Raw genomic sequence first — 24,561 nt, 5'->3', positions numbered from 1 at the left:
CTGTAAACGGAACAGAAAAACAAGAGGCTCACAGGAGCCTGAATCCGCTCATCTTGTTATTTTTTTTTGTCCTTCAGGGGCAACGACTTTAAAAAGGACACGTCCAACAATTTTGACTTAGGTAAGACTTATCGTAATGACCATTTCATCAATCAGAAGTTTCTTATCTATTATAATTTTCAAGATATCGTCCAAAAACTGCTAAAAATCATTTTTTCGATTTTCAAGGGCAATAACTATAACAAGGAGTCGTTCCGACAACTTTTGATCCGATGCAGAATTTTGTAGGCCATATCATAAGGATCATTTTTATATCTGAAAATTTCTTTCAATCTCTCACAGTTTTCAAGATAACAATTGGCTGAAAACTGAAAAAACGCCACTTTTTATCTTTCAAAGGCAATAACTGTAATAAGGAGTCGTCAGATCTAACTTTAATCCAATGCAGACTTTTGTAGGCCTTTAATAAGGATCACTTTGGTAGTTGAAAGAATCAGGCTAAAACTAACGGTTTTTGGAGATGTGTGCGAGAAACTTCTGTCTGACCCCTATGTTTCCCATGTCAATTCTATACAGAATACCCAAAGGAACATACATACCAAGTCCGTTTCTAATTGGTCAAGTAATGTCAGAGAAGAAGATTTTTTAAAGAAAAAAAAAACATTATAAAGAGCAAAAAAGGCGAAAAGGAAAATAACTCCAACATGGCATAAAATATTAAAACGAAAATTTCACTGCAGATATATCACATTATATTGAACACATCTACCTTGTAAAAATTTGGCTAAACCGAATGATTTTAAACATATTTGAAAAAAAACTTTTCTGACCCCTATGTTTTATTTTTAGTAATGGTGGCCATGTTTTTCGACGGATAAAAAATCCCAATATTAGTTCAATGCAGGATACTCCAAGAAATATACATACCAAGTTTGGTTGTAATTGGTTGAGGAATGTAGGAGGAGATGAGTTTTGAAAAAAATATTAACGATGAGCGGTGGACGACGACGACGGACGCCAAGTGATGGCAATAGCTCACATGACCTTCTGCCAGGTGAGGTAAAAAGGGGAACATATACAGAGAGTGATCAAGGGAACCAAGATTCTAGCGGAAATCAAAATAATGTAATCCAGGGACAAAACCAGACATGGAAAACAGACATACAAAACAAAGAACATATAAATAACCAAAATAACACAGATACAAAGTAACAAAAGTAAATGAACAACTCGGACTCCACTAAAAACTGGGAACATGGACCAGGTGTAGTGGTAGGGTAGGCACCCTCTGCTTCTCTAGAAACATCCTCCGAGTTGCTCATAAAAAGTCAAGTCTGGGATAGACGAAATAGGAAAGGAAAACTATGACACGTTGAACAAATCAGTTTTCATGGTGCAGATAGAAAAACAGTAACGATCCACGAGTTCTCCTGACGGCCATGGAACTTCTGTAGTGATGACTTCAATCTTGTAGCAACATAACCCTGTTCAAGAAGTATAGAACGCCTAAACTGTCTGATGAGATACACATTGTATATGTGTGGTCAGTTATATATTACTTGCTGTGGTTTTATAATTACACGTGGTCATTTTGTATTTACGTAATGTAGGAACATCTTCTAATTATGTCGTTTTTCTTTACGTTAGAGATGCAATTCCGTCTTTACGTTCTGTCATTTCGTCTAAGTTTCTTTCTGTGGTTTTATGACTACGTTATGTCAACATATATTTACGTTATGTGGATTTATCTTTAAGCGCAATGTTTTTTTTTAATTACAGAGATTAAGTGAATTCGTTGCGTCTTTGCGTTATGTCGATCTCTAAATACTTTATGTGCATCTTTCTTTTCTGTACGTGCAGTCATTTCTTCTTTACGCGATGTGGTTTCTTATTTACGTGATATGGACAAAAATATCATGATGACGTGTGACCCGGAACTTTTCAATCGTGTAAACTTCAAATTTGGACCGTAAAAGGCAAAATAGACATCACAATGCCGATTAGAAAAGTGCTCGACGAAATAAATTTGGGTGGTCAATCCAGTTATTTCATTGTACAAAATGAAAGATTAATTCATTGGCAAAAATGCAAAGAAAATGCAATTGGTCATGCAGTAATTTGACGTTTTAGTGGTTAAAAGTGAAGGAAAATAAAGTAAAACCGTTGAAAAATTACTGTGAACAAGCGGCCCTGTTTTACATGGGTTTTGAAAGGGAGTTTATAGAATTACGAAGTATATCAAAGTGAAGCAAAATTCCAACAGCCAAAACAATAAAGGAAAGTGAGTCATGATCAACATACTCAAACATCATAGCCACATATACTCGGTTCACATAATAATCAATTCCCACAAAAACAAAAGTGGTGTCAGATGTTTCTGAATGGTACACAAATAGTACGTCGGCTGAGATAACCCATGTGCACCCCTTCCAGCTCATCAACCAAAATATATGATTTCCAGCTACCCTTATCCCTTATACCTCATTTTGTCGACAAAGGAAAAACTGAAGTATCTTTTGGCTACTCTTTATACCCAGTTGAGGCAAAAGTCAATTTTTACGTTTTTTAACTTTCGAACTTCATTCTTTCCACACAACGACATAAATTCACATTTGTATAAATCAACGTGTAGCTCGATGTCTCAGCTTTACAATGGTACCAAGAAAATTGCAGTTACCATTAGAGTTTAGGACAATAATGAAAACAATGTAACCTTGCCACACAGAAAAAACGCTTAAATTGATAGTTTTCAATGTCAAAACTCCTAGAGTATTTATTCTTTAATGAAAAATGTTTGTTTTACGTTCAGTATTATCATAGTTTTACTTCTGGGATTCTGTTGATGACTTGTGGCGATTTTCATAGTCAGAATTTATTAAAAAAAAAAAAAACAAAACAAAACAAAAACAAAACAAAAAAATACAAAAAAATGGAAATTTCGGTTTTCCCGTAAAAGTTGCATTAACTCGACTCAACATTGATAAACCACCAGAATTTTCATTCACAGTGTACTGTAAAACTTGCATTTTAGGCATTCATTATTAAGGTAATGATTTACCCGACATTTCTGATCAATTCAGGCGCTTAAAATTTCTTTTTAGGGTTATAATTACTATAAAATCGTAAAAAGGGAAATTTACTGAATTTCTTCTGTATCTTCCGTTGCTACAATCATTATGTATCTTTTTTTCAGGACACCGTAGTTTAAACAAACTCTTGTGTGTTACAGTGCATTTATGTAGTGTCGTAGCTATAGCTTTCAAATGAGCCCAAGTAATTAATATTTTAACTTTTCCAAGTCAAGTTAGGTGAAATATTGCCACCCCTACCCATGCAAAATATTTCAACGTTAACCAAAATGTAAATTTTTAGTATATAAGCGGCATACAATGGGCAAGCTGCGTGATATTGCTTTCATATTGCCGTTTTATCGATGTATTCAAATATCAATTATTTGACTCATTTGAAAGCTAAGACACTATACAAATCTACTGTTTACACACAAACTTGTTTAGACTATGGTATTCTAAAAAAAGATAATAACGGGAGTTATAGAAGAAATTCTGAAATTCTGCAAATTCCCCTTTTTACGATTTTATAGTAATTGTAACCCTAAAAAGAAAATCAAGCGCCAGAATTAATCAGATATGTTGGGTAAATCATTATCTTAATTATGAATGCCTAAAATATGGGTTTAACAGTGTCGGTATGCTGTGAATGAGAATTCTGTTTGATACTGAGACCAGTTTTCTAGGGGTAGGGGTAATATTTAACATTTTTTTTGAAAATTTCTTCTTGAAAATTAGGTTTTGGTGGTTTATTAATGTAGAAAATTAAATTATCTATCGAATGATACCAAATTTGAGACGTTTTAGTCAGGCAATAACTTGTAAAGTCGACTTTATGTAACTTTTAACTGGAAAATCGAAATTCCCATTTTTTTTTTACGTTTTAGTGGTTAAAAAAAGTAAAAAAATAAAGAAAATTGTAAGTATATATAGCGATTTTCCTTTTCTCCTTTTTATTACTAAAATGTCAAATTACTGTGCCTTGTTCAAAACATTAGGAATAGTTAATGGCCAATTGCATTTTCTTTGCATTTGTTTTGCCGATGAATTATCCTCTCATTTTGTATAATGAAATTAATTGATAGACTACACAAATGTATTTCGTCCAGCACTTTTCTAATCGGCGTTGTGACGTCTATTTTCCTTTTTACGGTCAGATTTGAAGTTTACACGATAACAAAAGTCTCGGGGTCACACGTCATCATGATATTTTTGTCCAAACCACGTAAATAAGGTTTGTAATTCTCTTCATGTGACTCCCTGGTTTCACGAGAATGGGTCCTATTCTACCATTCAAATGAATAGAGATTTGTCATTTTCCAACCGTTGGGTTCATTATATAAAAGCTGAACATATTTTCGGGTAAAATACCAATAAAATTGACAGATATATATTTCCTTATGATAAAAGTGTTAAGAAAAAAAAGAGTTTGCATTGTAATACAGCGTTTCGAGATCCCAGAAGTAAACAATAAAATGCAGACCGGTCTTCGGATTCCAATACTTTCTACATCAGAAATTCCGGTAAGGACAAATAGACTAGAACAAGACTTACCGATCCTATAAGAAACCATGCACTGCATGTAAAGACAAGAAAGATGTACATAATACTGTAAAGTATTTAGAGATCGGCATAACATAAAGACGAAACGACCTCATGTAATAGAAAAAAACCCACTGCACTTAAAGATAAGTCCACATAACGTAAATAAAAAAAAAATATGTTGACATAACGTGATCATAAAACGACAGACCGTAAAGACGAAAATGCAGAACTTAAGGACAAAACGACATGATGTACAGATGCTCTTACAGTTTTTAGTGGAGTCCGAGTTGCTCATTTACTTTTGTTACTTTGTATGTATGATTTTAGTTACTTTATGTTCTTTGTTGTGGATTACATTCTTTTGATTACCGCTATAACCTTGACAAAATGACCACGTGTAATTATAAAACCACAGCAAGTAATATAAAACTGACAACACATATAGAAATGTGTATTTCATCAGACAGTTTAGACGTTCTATAGTAAGGTGTCACGTTCTATAGTAAGGTGTGACGTTCTATAGTAAGGTGTCACGTTCTATAGTAAGGTGTCACGTTCTATACAGAAACCTAATTATAAGAAGTCTAGTGCGATACAAAAAGACTACATAGTAACGGCACAATGTTGCATAACGTTTTAGTTGTGACGTGAAAACTCCATACAAATGCAGTTGCTGAATGGATGTTGCCACGGATGAAAGAGTATCAATAAACTTATCAGTCATTACCAATATTACACTCAGCATCCGGGCCATTGAAGAAATTCAGCAATTCATCAACCTTTGCTGCACCATAACATCAAACGATGGGGTAGATGAAGACATGAACCGCAAGGAATACGACAACTGCATTTCTAGTGTCTTAAGACCCAAATCTAAATATCTAATATAAATGTTAAATCTGTCCTACCCTATGGCTCTAAGCCAAAGGGCTGGTATTAATTCTGGTATTAAAAGTATTTATTAACAGATGTCAGATTGGCCTAAGAAAAGTATATAAAAATCCTACATAATTATGACACCACAAGAAGAAAATAGATTGAATTTGTCATGTCCTCCGTAAAGACCATAACGGAAATCGATGACAAAGGAAAACTATTGACTAAACTTTACGATAAACGTGATGACTTTTCATTTAGAATTGTCAACTTTCCTTTCATCTGTGGCAACATCCCTTCAGCACCTGCGTATGGAGTGTTCATATCTCAACTCATACGTTATGCCTGAGCTTGCCGAAACTACGCAGATTTGTTGTATCGCGCTAGAACTCTAACAAATAGGCTTCTGGAACATGTTGCTACAAGATTGAAGTTATCACTACAGAAGTTTTATTGTCGTCATCATGAACTCGTGGATCGTTATGGTGTATCCATCTGCACCATGAAAATTGATTTATTTAATGGGTCATAGTTTTCCTTTCTCGTTTGTCTACACCGGACTTGACTTTTTATGAGCAACTCGGCGGATGTTTCTAGACAAGCAGAGGACGACTACCTTACCGGTGCATCTGGTCCATGCTCCCAGTTTTTAGTGGAGTCCGAGTTGCTCATTTGCTTTTGTTCCTTTGTACATATGATTTTAGTTACTTTATGTTCTTTGTTGTGTATGTCTGTTTTCCATGTCTGGTCTTTGTACCTGGATTAGATTCGTTTGATTACCGCTATGACCTTGGTTCCCTTGATTACGCTTAGACACATGATGGGAAAAGAAACTGAGGTCTAACAGCAATCAGTTGGAGGCGAATATCAGAGAAAAAAATCCAGCACATGGATAGACATAGGAGAGGGGGAGTATTAGCCATTTAAAGATAGGGATTTAAGTGCTGCCGAAGATATGTTGAGACCTTAAATAAGGCACCACCCCCTCCGCCTTCGAAACAAAAAACATCAAAAAATTAAAACGGGACGACAAACAGACATATGTAACTTCCTCTAAAAACTCCTTCAAAGTACCGAATTTCAAATTAAAAAAAAATCCAATTTCAAAAGTTAAATATGAACAACCTTTTTATGGTCTTGGGTACTGAACAATCTATATGTTTTTACAATGGCATTTATTAAGAAAAACGCAATTTTCAAAGAAATTTTACTTTTTGTTGATTTTTTGGTTACTCTGAATAATCTGCCCAAACAACCCACTCAACCAAAAAAAGTAAATAATAAAGTAATAAATAAAAAAAAAATCTCTTCGGCGAAATGGAGATTTAAGTCGCCAAGAATGTTTGCGTCCCTTGTGGCAATCCCCCCTCTCTCTTTCTCTCTCTCTCTATAAATATATATTTCGCTGGCCGGATCTTTCATCCTCGTAGGATTAATCTAGGACTGTAACTTAGTACACGATGTATGGCAGTATGGGACAGCTCATCTGGGTGTTTTGTAGGATAGAGGATAAAATTAACGATGCATGTCACATCAAATCAATATTATACAAACGTCTTAGAATGTGACTCTATTCGCTACACTGTTCCATTGGATCAAATTGATTTGTTGTGACATGATTCGTTAATTATATCCTACATAATAGTTCACTATTTAAGTTCGACGAAAAATACTCTTGCCACTTACTTGGTGACAAGATTTAAGATGTTACTCAAAGTGATTTCGGTTTGTTATAGGTCCCCTTCAGCCGAGTTTCCGTCCCAGCAATGTAACATCTACAAAAGCGAGTTTCCCAACAGAATAAATTTAAACATGAAAGCCAGATATACGGAAATAATAAAATTACTAAATTACTTAAATTCCCATGTAAGACCCGAAACACAGCATTATATAACCGGGCGTTAAATCAATATTTCGTGTTTTTCCGAAAATCAGAGCATCCGGAGGAAATTTGAGAACTCTTCAGATTAATTGATGACAAAAGGAGTGCTCGATATGCATGTGAGGTCACGACAAATCGTTTCGAGGTTAAAAAGCTAAGAATAAGACAAAATTCGCCTTTTTATGGATACGTTGGACCGGAGTTTTATTGTACAAATAGGGCCAATGTTCAGTCCACAGTTTATTCAGCACGTAACACCACTCGATTAAATCGTACACATTATTCTGTTTCCGATCCGACGAGTCATTACTTTTATCCTCTATGCCACGTGCTTTTCGAAAATACAAAATCTACCAACTTTAAAGACTTAGTCGCGACTCTACCCGGGCTCAAACCCACGCTCTCTAGTGTTAGTTTAGGACATGATTGGCAAATTTTAGTAATATATATATATATTTCAACATTTAAAAAAATCTGCTGATATATCAAGTAAGTCAGGATAGATGTTTTTTAAACACAAACAAGTATCATAGATATTTGTAAATGCATTCATTTCTTTTCTATTTTGAATTTAAAGTGATCACATCATAGATAAAACTACTTTTTGTTTGGAGACAAATTTTTGATTATTCAGATAATATGCAATAAAAAATAAAATCCAACAATAAACAATTTTAAACCGTTGGTCGTATTTTCATTTCCACTTTTTTAAGTGTAGTACTCGTCCATGAGTTCCAGATAACAGACGTGAATCCCCGTTGTCCCCGCTGGTTGGTACAGTCCATTTATATTTGAACCTCCATACCATTTATACCACCAGCTTCCTTGCCACAAGATGGCACAATTATCTCCTCTTTTCATATCATTGTCCTGATCTTGGGTGGTAAACATGTAATTGTTATTTGATGCAAAGGAGTCACGGGTTTCACCTGAAATGAAACATTCGTAATTTGGTCACATTATATGATTTCCATGCATGTAAGAGTAAACATTTACAATATCTAATAACAAACAACGCTCTGGAGTCGAATGTATGTTGAAGGAATTCTATGTTCAATTGGCATTTTACCAAAATTCTAATAACAATACACATTTAATAAATGTTCGGATATTTACAAAATAATACATTATTGTTGATTATCATGTTAATCTGATACATGCTACATATAGGAAGGAAAATATTTGAGTACATATTTAACAAGAAAGTATATATAAATAAAAGACATGACCAGAGGCACTATATATCAATGTTACGCTTTGCATATTTCATAGAATTCAAGACTGTTTAATTATATAAGTTTGGCATTTTCTCATCTATTGAACGACACTTAATCACTCATGTATATACTAAAGCTAAATTACAAAATACCTTTATACTGGTAATTGTTTAAACCAATTAACAAATTGTTAAGAATATATGTAAAAGCATTCTAAAATAAAAGCTGTAAAATCTTTACAATTAAATTTAACTTCATAGTAACTTCCATCGCCTCGCACTAAAGATTTGTCCAAGATAGGAATTAATCTACATACAGCGGAAAAATGGGATTTTTGTGTTTGGGATATGCATGGAGTCGCCAATCAGCTGTTTTCAAATGTTGTACAAGGAACCGACACATCACATTTGTCACACGATATCGGACAAATTCCTCCTGCTAAAATTCCATGAATATATCTATCCTGTCAGAATAACGTAATTCATCTGACTGCATTGAACAACCCATTGTGGCAGAATATCTTAATTTGGCAGACTATGAACTTACCCGCCGTACCAGAGTATCCCCCATTTGTCATACGGTATTTTGATGCGTCATCTGCTACAATGAAACCCGTGTATTCTGCATAAGCAGTGTCACCTATAAGGTCAAATCGAACTGTATATGCTCTCCTGTTAGTCAGTATGTATAAATTGTCGTTTCCTGTATTAACAAAAATGAATGCATGATAAAATAAAATTGAAAAGGACCTCAATATAACTTAAGCACAGTTATTTGTATGATAAAGAAACGGTTTGAGAAAATATAGATTTTGATATAATAAATTTGTGCTCTGTAAGTTTATATGATTGAAACTGTATAAAATGTAGTATTTTACAATAGAGGTTCTAAAAACCTGCCGACGCTGGACTACCTCAAAATACAAATTAAAAATTACTAGTTTTGTTCAATCATTAGATATTTTCAACAGCACATACTTGGATAAGGCAGTTTTTAAAAGTCAATTAGATATTTGTATACCCACAAAACGCACACAGAAGTGTCAATAACAAAATAAAATAGTTACTTTCATCACCTAAAAGAATTACAGAAAAAAGAAAACAAATTATATGTGTTTTCACCTAATGCGGTGTGCTAGATAACCGCAAATTCCTGAAGTGAAACGGGAGAAATAACCTCAATGCATTAGCAATCAAACTACAGCATGTAGCTAAAATTTCTTTATTTTCAATTAGCTTGGTGGAGACGCATAGTCCTATCTAAATTGTGGCCCTTCAATAAAAGTAACATATATTTCAGCTTTATCGTCTTCACTTTTAAATGAAATTCAAAAACTACTTTATTAAACAAAGCTGTATGCAATAACGGTGTAAAATTTATGCAGATACAGATTACATACTCATTGAATTTTCAAATTCAAGCAGTATCATGTACTGAAAGACACGCAAATAAACATTCAGTTTACTTGAATTAGTTTTTGAAGTCAAAATTTTCTATATTTTTCCGTTTCAACTGACAAAAAAAATCGACTTACTTCGTATTCATAGTATATATTGTTTCCAACAGAATGTAATTATATTTTTTGCCCTGTCTAATTAATTCATATATGTTTGTTTTTAATTTGAATTTAACATGTAAGTATCATCGCCTTTTACTTTCAAATTCATGACATTGTGGTATTTGGGTTTTTAATATTTTTTATTTTGTTTCATTAAATTGGAAAGACAAATCAAAGGACCAGGATTGGAGCGATAATCCAAAGAATATTTTCCAAGGATTAAGACCAGGCAGGAAAAATAGACACGAACAACAAAGAAAGTGAAGTAACCAAAATAACGCGTACAAAGAAACAAAGAATATGGTCAAAGAGACAACTACCCTACCGTGATAAAAGATGTCAGCTTTGGTTATGAGAAAAAAACAACCCGGACTCCACTAAAATGGGAGCATGGACCAATTGCACCGGCAGAGTAAGCGGTCCTCTGCTTTTCTAGAAACACCAGCTAGGTTGCTCTTAAAAATACCAATCCTTTCATCTTTTTAGGTTTAATTCACTAGAACAACTGAAATCAAACCGTCATTTTTGTTTGCAAAACACAAGCGAGAATACGACGTTGAAAAGTCTTTAGTCAATTTTGAGAACACACTGCCGCCAATCAAAAACGCTGTGAAGTTTTTTTTATACTAAGTTGCATATTTTCAGTTTCATGTAATAAAATGCTGACTGTTTGACAAATATGACGATGATACAAATATATTCAGTTTGTTGTGCCAATTATCTCCCTTATATTTCCGCCACTGTGGATCCTCAAATCCTTCTTCAATAATAATCCTGGAACAAACATGTCGACATGCCACTTAATTCTTGGTCCCTGAAAACCCCACATAACTGTTACATGGTGTCAGTAGGAGCAATCCACGTACAAAATGGATCTATCAGGCATTCATCAACCTCGCATGAGGTGGGACTCGACTCGACTGGGACAGTATAAACTTACCTGAAGCGTGGAAAAAGTTCCAGCAGCATGTCGACTTGGTTTTCACTGGACTCCTCGCCAAAAACGAGGAACCAATTAAATGTAAATACTTACTTTTAAGGGCCGGCGAGAAAGGCCGTGATATCTTTAACACTTGAGAATTAACGGAAGAAGACGCAAATAAACTCAAAACTTATTATGAAAGTTCAAAAGTTACGTGCCATCCAAGCTCAACCCGTTGTTTGCCCGTTCCAAATTCAATAACATTATACAAAATGCAGACTCCACTGAACAATTTGTGATAAAATTAAAGCTGCATGTGAAAGACTGCAACTACCATGATCCTGATGAAATGGTTCGAGAACGTATTGTTTTTGGGAAAACATATTCACGTGTCTGCGAGAAGCTAACAACGAAGGTGAAGCCTTTACACTGACAAAAGCCGTAGAAATTAGTCCAAACTATGAGTATTCTCAAGAACAGTTGAAGCAAATGACTGGCTCTCATAGTGGTCAACAAGGTAATTGTTCAAGCGCAGACATTCATTCTGTGTCACATTTCTCTAAACTAAATGTTGTGAATCGACAAACACATAACAGGAAGAGCATTGCGCAAAAGCAAAGCCCTAGATCAACAAAACACAGTCAAGGAAAGTGCGGAAACTGTGGTTATGAACACAAACGTACAAATCTCCGTCCAGCTAAAGGAATACAATGTGATGCGTGCCAGAAGTTGGACCATTTTGCTAAATTCTGTCGTTAAAAGCAAAATACTAGATCAAATGACTGTAACGTTTCTCTTGTCAGTCAGGTGGTTCACTCAGTTGATACTAGTGTCGCAGGTATATCTGAGTTTAAAACTGAGAAGAGTAGTCTTTCAAAGAAGATTTCTAGCCAGAGTAAAGTCGGTATATCATCCTCTCATTCGTCAGTTCAAAATCCACTTGGTAAGCAGTCCTAATGTCAAAGAACCCCTGATAAGTAGGCCCGTCTGAGTGAATTCCCTGATGCGAATATCCCTTTTGGGCGGTATCGGTTATTTCGCTTACCATTCGGTTTAAAGTCATCGCAGGACGAATTCCAGCGAAGATCGACGATAGCTTTAAAGGTCTTGATGACATAGCTGCCATAGTAGTATTTTGGTATATGCCCGTACCCAGCAAGAACACGACCAAACCCTAAGACCGGTATTGTTGAGGTCATTTGAAAAGGGCATCCGGTTTAACGAGGAAAAGTTAGACGACTTTGGTATTCTGGAAGTTCCCTATTTTGAACACATTATTTCGTCGCAAGGCTTAAAGCCTGATCAGGACAAAATTCACTCCGTTCACGATATGCAGCCATCTAAAAACAAGTCCGAGCTTGAAACGATACTTAGTATAATCAACTACCTTTATAAATTCGCGCCGAATTGGTTAGAATTAACGAGTCTTATGCAAAGGCTGCTTGTTAAAGATGCACATTTCTCGTGGGATCAGCAGTAGCAAGACGCATTTGAAAAGGTCAAGTCAGTCATAACACAATCATCAGATCAGGTCTTGTCACATTATAACCCCGAGAATGAGCTTACACTACAAATTGATGCCTCAAGTTTTGGTCCTGTTGCTACTCTACTTCAACAGGGTGAACCAATTGCGTTTGCGTTCCGCAACTCCAGTCAAAAAGAACTGTCACAGCCCCTTGGGATCCACGATTGCCCTGGGCAGGTTGTTGCCTCTGATTTGTTTAGTTTGAATGGCCGGGATTATCTAGTATCTAGTCGCAGTAAATTATTTCAGTCGTTTCTTTGAGTATCCATTGTCTGACACAGGTCTCCCCATCTCAGCTTCTTCTGAAGGCTCCGTTCTATTCATATATGAAAACTTTAGACTTGTATTAAAATGTCAGGGTACAAAAAAAAAAAACTAAATTATGGAACCCTGCTATAGTGACCAAAATGTTCATGAGCGATCAAATGTAGTACAAACAGAAAATGGTGCTAAATATCGGTGTTATCTCCGGCACTTAGTGAGTCATAAGTAAAGCCCCTCCCGAACATGAGATAGTCATCAATGCTTGAATCAACACCAAATTTTTTGGCTGAAGTTGAACCCTGTTTTATGGAAACTTGTGCATCAAATGCAAAACCTCTCGTTGTAAAATTAGACGAATATAAAATCACTGCATCAGATAAACCTTATGTGTCCTTGGACTACTTTCTTTTGATTTCCGTTAGAAACGTGGTTCCTTTGATTACTCAATTCTCGATTATAGTACTATACCAATATAATTATATTAAACCCACTATTCAAATGCTGTATATTTACATTACAGAAAATAACGATATCACCGTACTATCGTAGGTTAAAGTCTATTTCCAAACAAGCAACTTCTTTACTTAAAGGAGTTTGTGTACACTCTATTGTTGAGTTGACCTTCATTGGTAATCTAATGAAAATTAATTCCTTTTACCAAATCACAAAAAAGTTTGACCGATCGTTAAATTGGAAATGTTTTCTGTATTATTCATGTCTCTAAATGCATAACCATAAGTGTTTAGTTGTAAATGACACTCGTCACAATGTTTTTCTCATAACCTAATTTAAAGAACTTTTTTTAATATGTATCCAGCCTTTTCCGTCCTGACAAGTAAACATGTGACCTTGCGATCAAAGGTATTTAAGGTCATAATCAGGTCATTTCGAGCTAATGAACTTAAGCTAGAAAGTAGGTTATTGTAATTCTAATCAGCTTTATCCAATTACATTATTCTGTGTAATCATTGTATTCGTTTCTCTTCAAAAAATCTGATTACATTTAATTAAATTAAATCAATTACTTTTCAAAATGCCCTGTAATGCTGATTACTTTTTGATTACATTCAGAATACTATAGAAATAAATCGTGTCTATGAACAATGTGTTATAATAACGGCAATATTCCCTTAAATGGTTTACACTGGGTCATACAAGGTAACATGTTTATATGATTATTTTGACAATAAATTATGAAAAACATGCTATGATTTAATTGTATCATTAATACATTAAATGCAACTTGTAGTTAATCAATCAGTTTTATCTTTGGGGAACGGTATTTTTTACTAGTTTAGGGGACTGGATTTTTAACTTATAACAGCTTCTAAGGAAAAATTACTTGAAATATTTTGACCCACACAATGAAATAAAAAAAAAACGAATAGTATTTCCTTCATCACTAATTTGACTATTACTTATTTCATAAAGACTTTTTATAATTTTATTTTATATTTTCGAATATCAGCTGTTTCGGGTGTTTCTAGAGAAGCATAGGATGTTTACCCTTCCGGTGTACCTGATCCACAATTACTCACGAACTATCCTGAATTTTGAATGAAATGAAATAAATTCTTTAATTCTTGAATAACGACAACAAGAATAATCTGTGTAATATAAGATGAACTTGTTGGAGTCTTATATCTGCAAAAATAAGTAGGGAATTGATCAGTGTCGTATTCCTATATGATAAACTTAACAATAAATCTGAGTAACATGATGTTATCAATTCATTCGTTGTTTTTGGGTTTGATGGTCTCACTATACATGTATTTTTTAATGGTTGAAAACGCATTAGCAGTTTCTAGAGTTGTCAGTATGTTTAGTAATCGCATGTTTAATAAAACGAAACCTGTATCAACATAACTCCTTTCGCATTGTTGAATTCTTTCGTTTTAGACAGGTTTTTGGTTTATCAAGGGTTTGGCTTAGACAGTATTCTCTGGAGTAATAATAAGGTAAGTGCTAAGCGTGGTACCTCCTCGCCTTGTTTGTATAAAAGTGATTTTACGACCAAGGCCTTGTCTTATGGTCAAGAAAAAAGAATAAAAAATAACTAAGAATTTTTCATATACTTAATTCCATAGTGTTCAGAATGAATTCAATTGTTTTATTTCCCCTTCTGACCTTAACTTTAGACCTACCTGCTTGCAAGTTTATTAGGCAGCAACCATCTGATTCTCTGGGGGTATGAATTTTTTTCCGTAATTTTTCCAGGGTCAATCAAAAATTTTCATCATTTATTGAAAACAATTTTTTTGTCATCTCACTACTGTATAGCACCTTTCACATAGACAGGATGATTTATTTTTTTGAAGCAAACTTTAAAAAAAAATCCATAGCCCTCCCCAGAAATATAAATGGTTGCTGCCTTTACTCCTTTAGTTTCGAAGAATTGTGACTGAACCAAGTTTAGTGAAATCGTATGTTCCTGATGAATACGTAATATATGTGCTATAAACGGACGAGAGAAAAGACGGACAGTGGAGCCACTATAAACGTTCTTACTTGTTATGGTGATGGGTAAAACCATAAAAAATATACTAAAAGATATTTGAAAATAATTCATCGTGCCATATTGGAAAAGTGATTATCTACAGTGAAGCCTGTCTGAACCAAACTCCCTCAGTTTTTATTTGGTTCTACCAAGGTACTTGGCTTTAATTCCCTCTGTTTCAAATGCATGTTTGAAAGGCTTTGGTGAAATTGAATATGATACAAGCATATCACTGATTTCAAGATTTATGTCCCTTAGCCCAGGTCTATCTCCTTAAAAGTGTCTAGTTCAGATAGAGTTTTGGTTTATTCAGAGTTCGGTTTAGACAGTATTCACAGAAGATTGTATTCTGAGCATAAGTATATACGTTTTGATTTTCAATTCTATCAAAATGTTTACAGGCTCTAAAATCCAAGAAGTGCACATAATTGCTGTTTTTTTTCACATGGTGGCTGTCTGTTATGTAATCGTCTAAAATTCCATTATGAATAAAAAATATGAGAGGAAATGGAAAACGAAAATTCAACAATGTAGACAAAAATTTTTTTTAAAATCAAAAAGAGAATCAAGGTAAAGTAAATCAATTTCCGCCAGTCAGATATTCCCGGGGGAGATCGACATGACTGGTTGTCACTGGAAGACAAAAAAAACCTAGTCATAAGATAATATAACAAATGAAATTATCTTAACTGAAATTGTTATAGACCAAATCAATTTATGAGCACGGAAGTAAGAATATCAGCGTTCCGTATGGTATTAAAAAAAAACGCCAAGCAGCAAGTTTGTGCATGGTTTCTTACATTTTTATATATACATAGGAAATAACATTGTTTAATAAACCGCATTTTTTGTTACCTTAATGAAAAGGCATTAACGAATCTTCAAAACTTAATATTATTTAAAGTAGAAATTCCAGTACTCGCACTGATTACAAAAATGTCAATACAAAACTATTATCTGCTATTAAACGTGAAATCAAGGTTTAATAGAATGTCTGACATATTATGAAACTTTGAAAGAACGGAAATTCGTCCTATATAATCAATTTAAAGCTTATTTGTTGTCTTATTCTTTTCGTAAAAATTACTTTATCATTTCAGATGCAAGCAATCTGAATAATATTTAAGAAAGTGTATCTGCAGTTTTATTGCTTTTTGAGACTAACTTGTAATAATGATTGAAATATTTTTTTTGAATTTCATAAACTATTTTTTTAAAAGTTTTTTTAATTTAAAGATTGAAATATACAAATAACCTAACATTTGATAAATTTCACCAGTTAGAGGCACACAGTACAGAAAACCTGTATGTTCCGAACCACTTTTGAATTATAGAATTCGCACAGTTTAGACAGATATTCGGTTTAGCCAGGTTCAAAATACATTGAAAGATGTTAAAAAGAAAACACTGTACAAAGTGTATGGTTTAGACAGAAATCTGTCTAAACAAGTGATACTTGAAAAGGGAGCCTGGCTGACAGATATTGGATTTGGTTTAGACAATTTTGAATTACGCAGAGAAGAAAATTTGAATGTATTAAAGAGACAAAAACCTCACCAAACAGTGAAAAAAAAACCGAAACAAAAAACAAAAGGCGACTATTGGTCCAATACGAACGGTGAATTTTTATTTCCGAAACCATAGCTGCCTCCGGTTGGTCCAAGAAGTGACAAAAATTGCGATACAGCATACTGGGCATGAAACAATACACTAGAAAAAATTCAATTATTAACAAATGTCTAGAGGTCTCTATATACAAATATTTATTAAAAAAAAGAAACTGTTCAGTTCTCTACTTGCCAATATTTTCTTTAAATTTTACTTACACCGCAATTTCGTCATCCGGATATGTGATCGATGACCGAATATGAAATGAATAGCTTGACGATAACAGTTAATTATAATACAGCAAGTGGAGTAGCTCAGTAATCGTATATATGAATAACAAAAAGCAAAAAGTAGACATATTCACGAAGTAAACAGAATGGAATAAATACAATTAACACGCGATAAAAAGAATACAAAGAGTCACACATTGTCGGTCTTACGGGCTAGAAATTCAAGTGTCAACAAAGACGTATGTTAGTCAAATAATCTTGGGAGTGGTCATTAAAGATGTTCGCTGGTAAATTTAAGAATAACAAGGATTTCAAAGGGTTGAAAGGGCAAAGAAGGTATCCTAAGAAATAGATAAAACCAAATTTGCCAAATCCCTGAACATGACCAGCGAACAAATATAAATGTAAAGATCTTGAACTTTGTTCGGAAAAAGTAATAAAATAATTCAAAATAGATAATAATAATTGTGCTAAAGCAAAAGTAGGTACTAAAAGTAAAAGTATCAAATGGTATTGATTTATTCTTTTAAAACATTATTTGCATTGAATGGTTTTAGCATAACTCTTGTCGAAGTTGAGTTTTCATGGTCGGGTTACAGCACGAGTTTAACGTGCATTCCAATGTATCTTGTTCATATGTTGCTGAACAATAATTACCTCTTTCGACACACAGGTTTGCACAAATGACACTAGATCTGATTGTTCTTGTTCGTACGACAGTGTCACTCGATGATATCATTTTGTCGTTGTGGACGGCAAACGTTTGGAACTCCCATTGTCCTTGAGCAGATCGTATCAAGCCGAGTAAAAAATGTTTGTAATATTTCTAGGAAAAGCTGATTTTGTACACGGTTTGACATTATTGTTTTTCTTTATTCGAGATTTACATAAAGAGTCTTCATGAACACGTAGAAGTTGTACAAGTGAAGACATTCCGAATACAGAGGGTTGGTCATGTTACAAGTAACACTGAAAGATTGAATGAACTTTATTAGACTCGTAAAGTATTAATTATCGAATGGTTGTTAATTATTTTCCAATACCACGCACTAGTGTTGTTTGAATCAAACAAGCTTGATTATTATCTTTTAAAAGAGATGGAAAAATCATAGATGTACAAATATTTGACTAAATTTAAATATATTTGGGTTGAAACATTACCAATAGTCCCTTTTGTGTAACTTAGGGATAGTTGATGAGCATGCGTTGAGCGTGCTCTATATACAATTTCGTGAGGTAAAATCTTTTGTTCTATCAAAGCACAACCTCGAAGAATTGTATACTGAGCATGCCCATCAACTTACCACTAAAGGGCCTACCGATCATTAACGGTATACCATGTGTAGGATTTTCGAATGTTATTTAAGTGAAATAAGAATATAAGTGAAAAATCATTGTTTGACACATTTTCGCATTTATATGAAAAAAATTATTTAATCAGCAAACCTTTGAGAAATCCAATTTTTGTATAACCTTGTTTTGCACTGTAATCCATTATGAATTAAATTATAAAAAAATCCTTATATTTGAACAGGTTTTACGAAACCGGTTTGAACTAGTTTACACTATAATAAACTGCGTTCAAAACTGTCACAATATTATGGTATTTTGTACTATCTGTTAAAAAAGGGTTTCTTTCTTCAATTATATTAAACCGATTGCTTGAACACAAGATTTGACAAATCGACACGACACGTTAAAATGGTAAAGTTTAAATCACAGTTGCCTAGAAATACACACAATCATAACAGAAAAAAAACTAGGCGCACTTGTATTGTTTGTTTGTTTGTTGGGGTTTAACGTCCGAGCAGCACTATTTCAGATATATTCAGACGATGAACATGAAATTGATGATAAAACAATACATTCAATGATCGGAAACATTTATGGCATTTTTTGTTTTAAATTTTATAGGTATAGTTTAACTGGTTATTTCATAGATTTTTTTTTCAAATTTTTTATTTGTAAATTCATGTTAATACTAGTTTTACTAAAGGTATGAATGTATGATGTTTTTCTAGGATGAAGAGAAAGGGGCAGGAGTTAGGTTACTTATAACATTTCCTTCTCATTTTTAGCTTATTTATTTGCATGTTTGTTGTTGTTATATATTACTCATCAGAACATTAAAATATTTAACAAAACATATATTTTCCGTTTGGAAATTTACATTTTAATATGGTTTCTCCAAGCTTTTTGTGTACAGGATCGAGATAAAAAGAGTTGAAACTCGTTATCAACTTGCTATTAATGATTTACGAGAAGTTTAACTGTTTCTATGCAATCCAGGGACAACGACCAGACATGTAAAACAGACATACTTAACAAAGAACATAAAGTAACTAAACTCATACATACAAAGTAACAAAAGCAAATCAGCAACTTGGACTCCACTAAAAAATGGGAGCATGGACCAGGTGCACCGATAGGGTAAGCGTCCTCTGCTTTTCTAGAAACACCCAGCCGAGTTGATTATAAAAAGTCAAGTTCGGGTAGCCGAAAGAGGAAAAGAAAACTATGACACGTTGAACAAATCAGTTTTCATGGCGCAGATAGATACACCAGGATCCAGGAGTTCATGATGACGACCATAAAACTTCTGTAGTGATGACTTCAATCTTGTAGCAACATAACCCTGTTACAGAAGCCTGTTTGTTAGAATTCTAGCGCGATACAAAAAGTATGCGTAGTTTCGGCAAGCTCTGGCATAACGTATGAGTTATGATATGAACACTCCACACGCTGGGATGTTGCCAGAGATGAAAGGAAAGCTGACAATTCTGAATGAAAAGTCATCACTTTTGTCGTAAAAGTTGGTCAATAATTTTCCTTTACCGTCGATTCCTAATCTAAGTGTAGGTCAAGATAGGAGGGCAACTTCACATTGTTTGTAGTATCCTTTATCTCATGTTTTTTTGGGTAGATGCGATGTATCAAATCCACAAAATTAGGATTGTTTAAAGATAATACGTCATGTATATAGCGGAAACTGAGATTAAAGGATCTACTTAAACGAAATTCTTACTTTTGGATCAGATCAGCTATAAAGTCAGTCTCATAAGAGGCCAGCAAGTAGAGGAGCACAATTTGTTCCCATTGAAATGCCGACCGCTGTTTGAAAAACGCGTCCACCACACTGGACAAATAAGTTGTCGATTAAAAATCCCAGTATTTTGTAAACATCTTATGTATATTTGGAGGATGATTTGGAATTATTTCTTACAAAATATGAGGAATGTCTACCAAGAACTATATAGATATCGATTTAAATATTGAAGGGGTAAAAAAGTGGTACGATTCAGAGTGAAAGTTGATCTCGATATATATCGTGACAAAGTTTACCCAACCAGGGCACCAGGTTAATGCTCATAGTTTTTAGTTAAATCTGGGTTGCTCATTTGCTTTTGTTTCTTTGTTCGTGTAATTTTGTTTATTTCATGTTCTTTCTTGAGTGTGTCTATTTTCATTGTCTAGTTGTTAACCTTGAATTACATACTTTTGATTGCAATGCTAATCCTGGCTCCTTTAATTTCCCTTTTACAGAAAAGCAAACTCTTGTGGTTCATGTATGCCGCGGATTATATCTTTCTATCTTCCAAGTAGTTTATTCTAAGAACAATATGCAATATACTCTTGTACATATGGTACAGTCAGTTGTGGAATCTTAACTTCTTATATGCGAGCATTATAGATGCAAGTTTGAATTAGTATTCCTTTTTTTTGAGGAGGGGGGGGGGGCGAAAAAAAATAATTAAACCTCATTTCTGAAGTTTAATTATCTTTTTGTAATTATGTTAAATTATTTATGTAATTCACTTTGAATAGATGTTTTCACGGTAGTGTGACATTTACAGCAGATACATTTATGAATTTATTTATTTAGGTCGCATAGTATAGATTTATGAATATATTTATATTATCGGTGCAATGTTTACAACTCGGATGTATGATTTTTATCATTCACTTGTTTGTTTTGTAATTTAATTATTTTTTTATGATTTAATTTTCTCTGTGTGATGACTTAAATTGATGGTGTAAAACTGAAAGTTTTTTTCACGGATTAGACAAATGTTTTAAACTCCCCTTTTTTATTAGTGACTTGAATCGTGATTCGTGTAGTACTTTAGTTACTTTGTATTGTACTTATGAATGAATAACGGTTGTAACAAGATTATAACATCTTCTAATAATGTACAATTTTTGCAACAGGGAAATTTTTATCATTCAATTGATTTAATTCTTTTTGTGTAATTATGATTATATTTTTTTTGTATATTTCTATCTAGTCATATTATTGGGGTTTTGCCCTATCTAATGTGAATCTAATTTTAACCTCTTTTCATGTTGTACAGTTGATGTTTTCGTTTGCTTTACCGATATATGAATGGTTTAAGGCCTTTCATTTTTATAATTAGTTTTGTTACTGTCGACCTTTTCATCACGTATTCAATATTTTCAGCTCTTTTATCCGTGTTATGGGGCTCTTGATTTGCGAATTTGATTTTCCCCCACTTTTTCATTTGTGGTTTTTTTCTAAACATTACTTTAATGAATGTAGGTATGGTTGACTGTTTGATGTTTGATGAGCTTGTTTTCCATTCATTTCATTACCTGAAATTTTCAGTGTTTACATTTCTGGTGCACTCAACCCTTTCATTTATCTTTCATCCGTATTATGTAGCTCTATTGGGTAAACCATGTACTGTAGGACTTCATTTACTCTTCGTATTTTGATTCGTGGTTTAACCCCTATCCTCCATTTCTTGTTTTAATTTACGTATATCTTGTATGGCCGTTTGATGATTGTTTGTTTGTTTGTTTTGATTTGTTTTGTTTTGTTTTTTGTTTTTGTTTTTGTTTTGTTTTTATTGTTCCATTCGTCGTGAAGTTGTCTGTTTTTCAAATCCGGGTCCTGCTCTATGGTCATTCTCTGTTTCATAAACCGCTCATTATTTCTTGTCATTCTTTTCCATTATTTGAAACTTTTCACGATCCGATGTCCTTAAGATTTCGCGACCGTTTATAGCCGTACATTTGGTCTTAATATGAGACTTTTTGCTTCTACTGTCCCAGTATCGTTGTCCTCAAAGCTATTCTAATACTAGTAATTTGATCTTCACTTCCTTTTGTTCGGTTTACATGCCTTCTAGTCTTTGTTTGTACTATATACCACCTGCTATTTTTGGTGAATTATCTTCCCATTATATAAGGTCCTGGAGTATTTCCAATGTATCTCTTAGAACTTTTGCAACTGTTTTCTGCTTGTTTTATTAAGTTCGTTGTTTATCACGCGAGGACCTCTGCCCGGTGCTCCGCCCTGGTTTCAATTTGCATTAAATATCTTGATGTTGTTTTACTATATCAAGGTTGTAAGGCATCTGCCGGATCTTTGTGCTGGAATACTCTTTATACAGTTCCATTATACATGCTTTAGAGTTACTTTAAAGTAATGAATGGCAATACTGACTTGATACACTGTAATTGACGACTTTTTAACATATTACATTCAATGATTCTACATTTGCGTATTATGTAAAAAACTGTACAATGAATGAAGACTGCAAACATACATGTACTTGTACATTGCACATGTACGTGTACATGTACTTACAAAATATTGCGTGCAAGTAACACTGGATTTGAGTTTATTTTAAGATTTTGAAGGATATAGAGGCATCCACAAAATTTACAACGTACATGTACAATGTAGCTTGTGATAGTATAGTTCCTTCCTCATTATACTGTACATTTTGTACATTGCACATGTATGTACAATGTGCAATAGCATGCTTCATGTACATTTAGTTAAATTAAGTTATTTAACAAATTTCTAATTGGTTCAAGAAAACAAACATGTACTCTCTAACAATTTTTCTTTACGTCTATGAGAACAAATGGAAGGTCAATATTGCAATTAAAAACTATAGGTTTGGACTGTATTACAATAAAAACTACAAAATGTACACTGTACATATATTTTAAAAAGGTTGGAATTGAGAGTAAAAACTACACAAGTTTTGACTGAAATACAATTAAAACCTACACTTTACATGTACAGTGTATTATACATACATGTATACAGTATACACTGTACATGTAGTTTTAAGTGCACTACATGTAGATAAATGATTTACTCATATGTTACATTTGAAACATTTTCTGATGATGTCATACTTTTATTTTCCAAATTTGAATACATGCACTTGTATATTTTTCTAGCTGCAAACCTAAAAAATATTCTGTTTAGCTTGGTTTGTACCTTTTGTACTTCCTTTGTAACAGCTGCTTAAATAATTTTAACTTCACTTTTAATCATTATTGCAAATCAAAAATTGTTTTATTGCCATATGGAAGGTACATGTAGTTACCAAAGCAAAAAATATAATAATTGTGTTGTTTCCTGCTACAAAGGAACAACAAATAATTACATGTAGGGTAGCAGGAAAGAGACATAGTCAAAAGTTTTGGCCGAAGTATCTCATATGGACTAAATCATACAATATTAACTAAATTTCTTTCACTGAAATAAACTGATGCCTTAGGAAAAGTCTATTCTTACTGGATCTGAGGGGACGTTGTTGGCATGCACTTTATGGAAGTACTAGACTCTGGATAATAATTGGAGGTCTTCGGGACTTGAAATGTCAGAGGATATCACAGCTGCATAGTAAATTATAGACACTTAATACACAATTCTATGAATGCCCTTCTTTCTGTGCATGATGTGATAAAAGCGGTGCTTTAGTCTTAGTCTAGATTTCTACTAAGCCAAACTTCTACAATAAGCAGAGTGTACATACATGAGGTAGTACCACAACACTGACAAAATCTTATTGTATAGTAAAGAATTTTGATTTTCAGTTGTATAACTAAACTATTTGCTTACCTATTTTCACAGTCTCCACCATAAAAGGATTTTTATTGTGTCCACCTTGTTTCAGTCGTACTGTTAGGTCTCTCAATGTCTATCTTGCGATTTTCTGTCCTTGAATATTAAGAATTATATCGTCAACAAACAAAATTCATTATGAAATGTCGACTGTTGCAATTTTAAATTAGCTATTACATAAAACTGGCCATTGTATGCACCTCCGCCTAAGGTTATTCCAAAGTCTCTCTCAGCATTTGATGAATCAACTGCGTTCTGTATTCTCTGACTCCTGTGTTGTGCACATTTAGATCTTTCATGGGTTTTGGAGGGGAATCAACGGGCGGTTGTTGCACGATATCGTGTTTATTGTGCGATATTCTACCTTACATTTCACGAAGACAGTTGCGGAACTTGCATTCTTCCGTGTAATTTGATGCAAAACACATAATTTTGGTTTCTGAAGACACTGGTCAACGCTATTTGACAGAAAAGTTTGAG

The 24,561-nt window shown here is 33.7% G+C and overlaps 1 long non-coding RNA gene across 1 annotated transcript; it reads left to right on the top strand.

Annotated features, from left to right (window-relative positions):
• The first annotated feature begins 37 nt into the window (after positions 1–37).
• On the top strand, positions 38–14,812 carry LOC148628319 (uncharacterized). Its single transcript, XR_015919338.1, has 3 exons — positions 38–121; positions 850–1,054; positions 14,757–14,812. It is a non-coding gene; the product is annotated as an uncharacterized LOC148628319 (long non-coding RNA).
• The last annotated feature ends 9,749 nt before the right edge of the window (positions 14,813–24,561 follow it).

The sequence above is a fragment of the Perna viridis genome, chromosome 1, assembly GCF_037379345.1.
Source record: "Perna viridis isolate PV_CMFRI_1.1 ecotype Kerala chromosome 1, ASM3737934v1, whole genome shotgun sequence".
NCBI classification, from domain to species: Eukaryota; Metazoa; Mollusca; class Bivalvia; order Mytilida; family Mytilidae; genus Perna; species Perna viridis.
The sequence above is the reverse complement of the archived record's forward strand: the minus strand, read 5'-3'. Positions and strand labels throughout refer to the sequence as shown.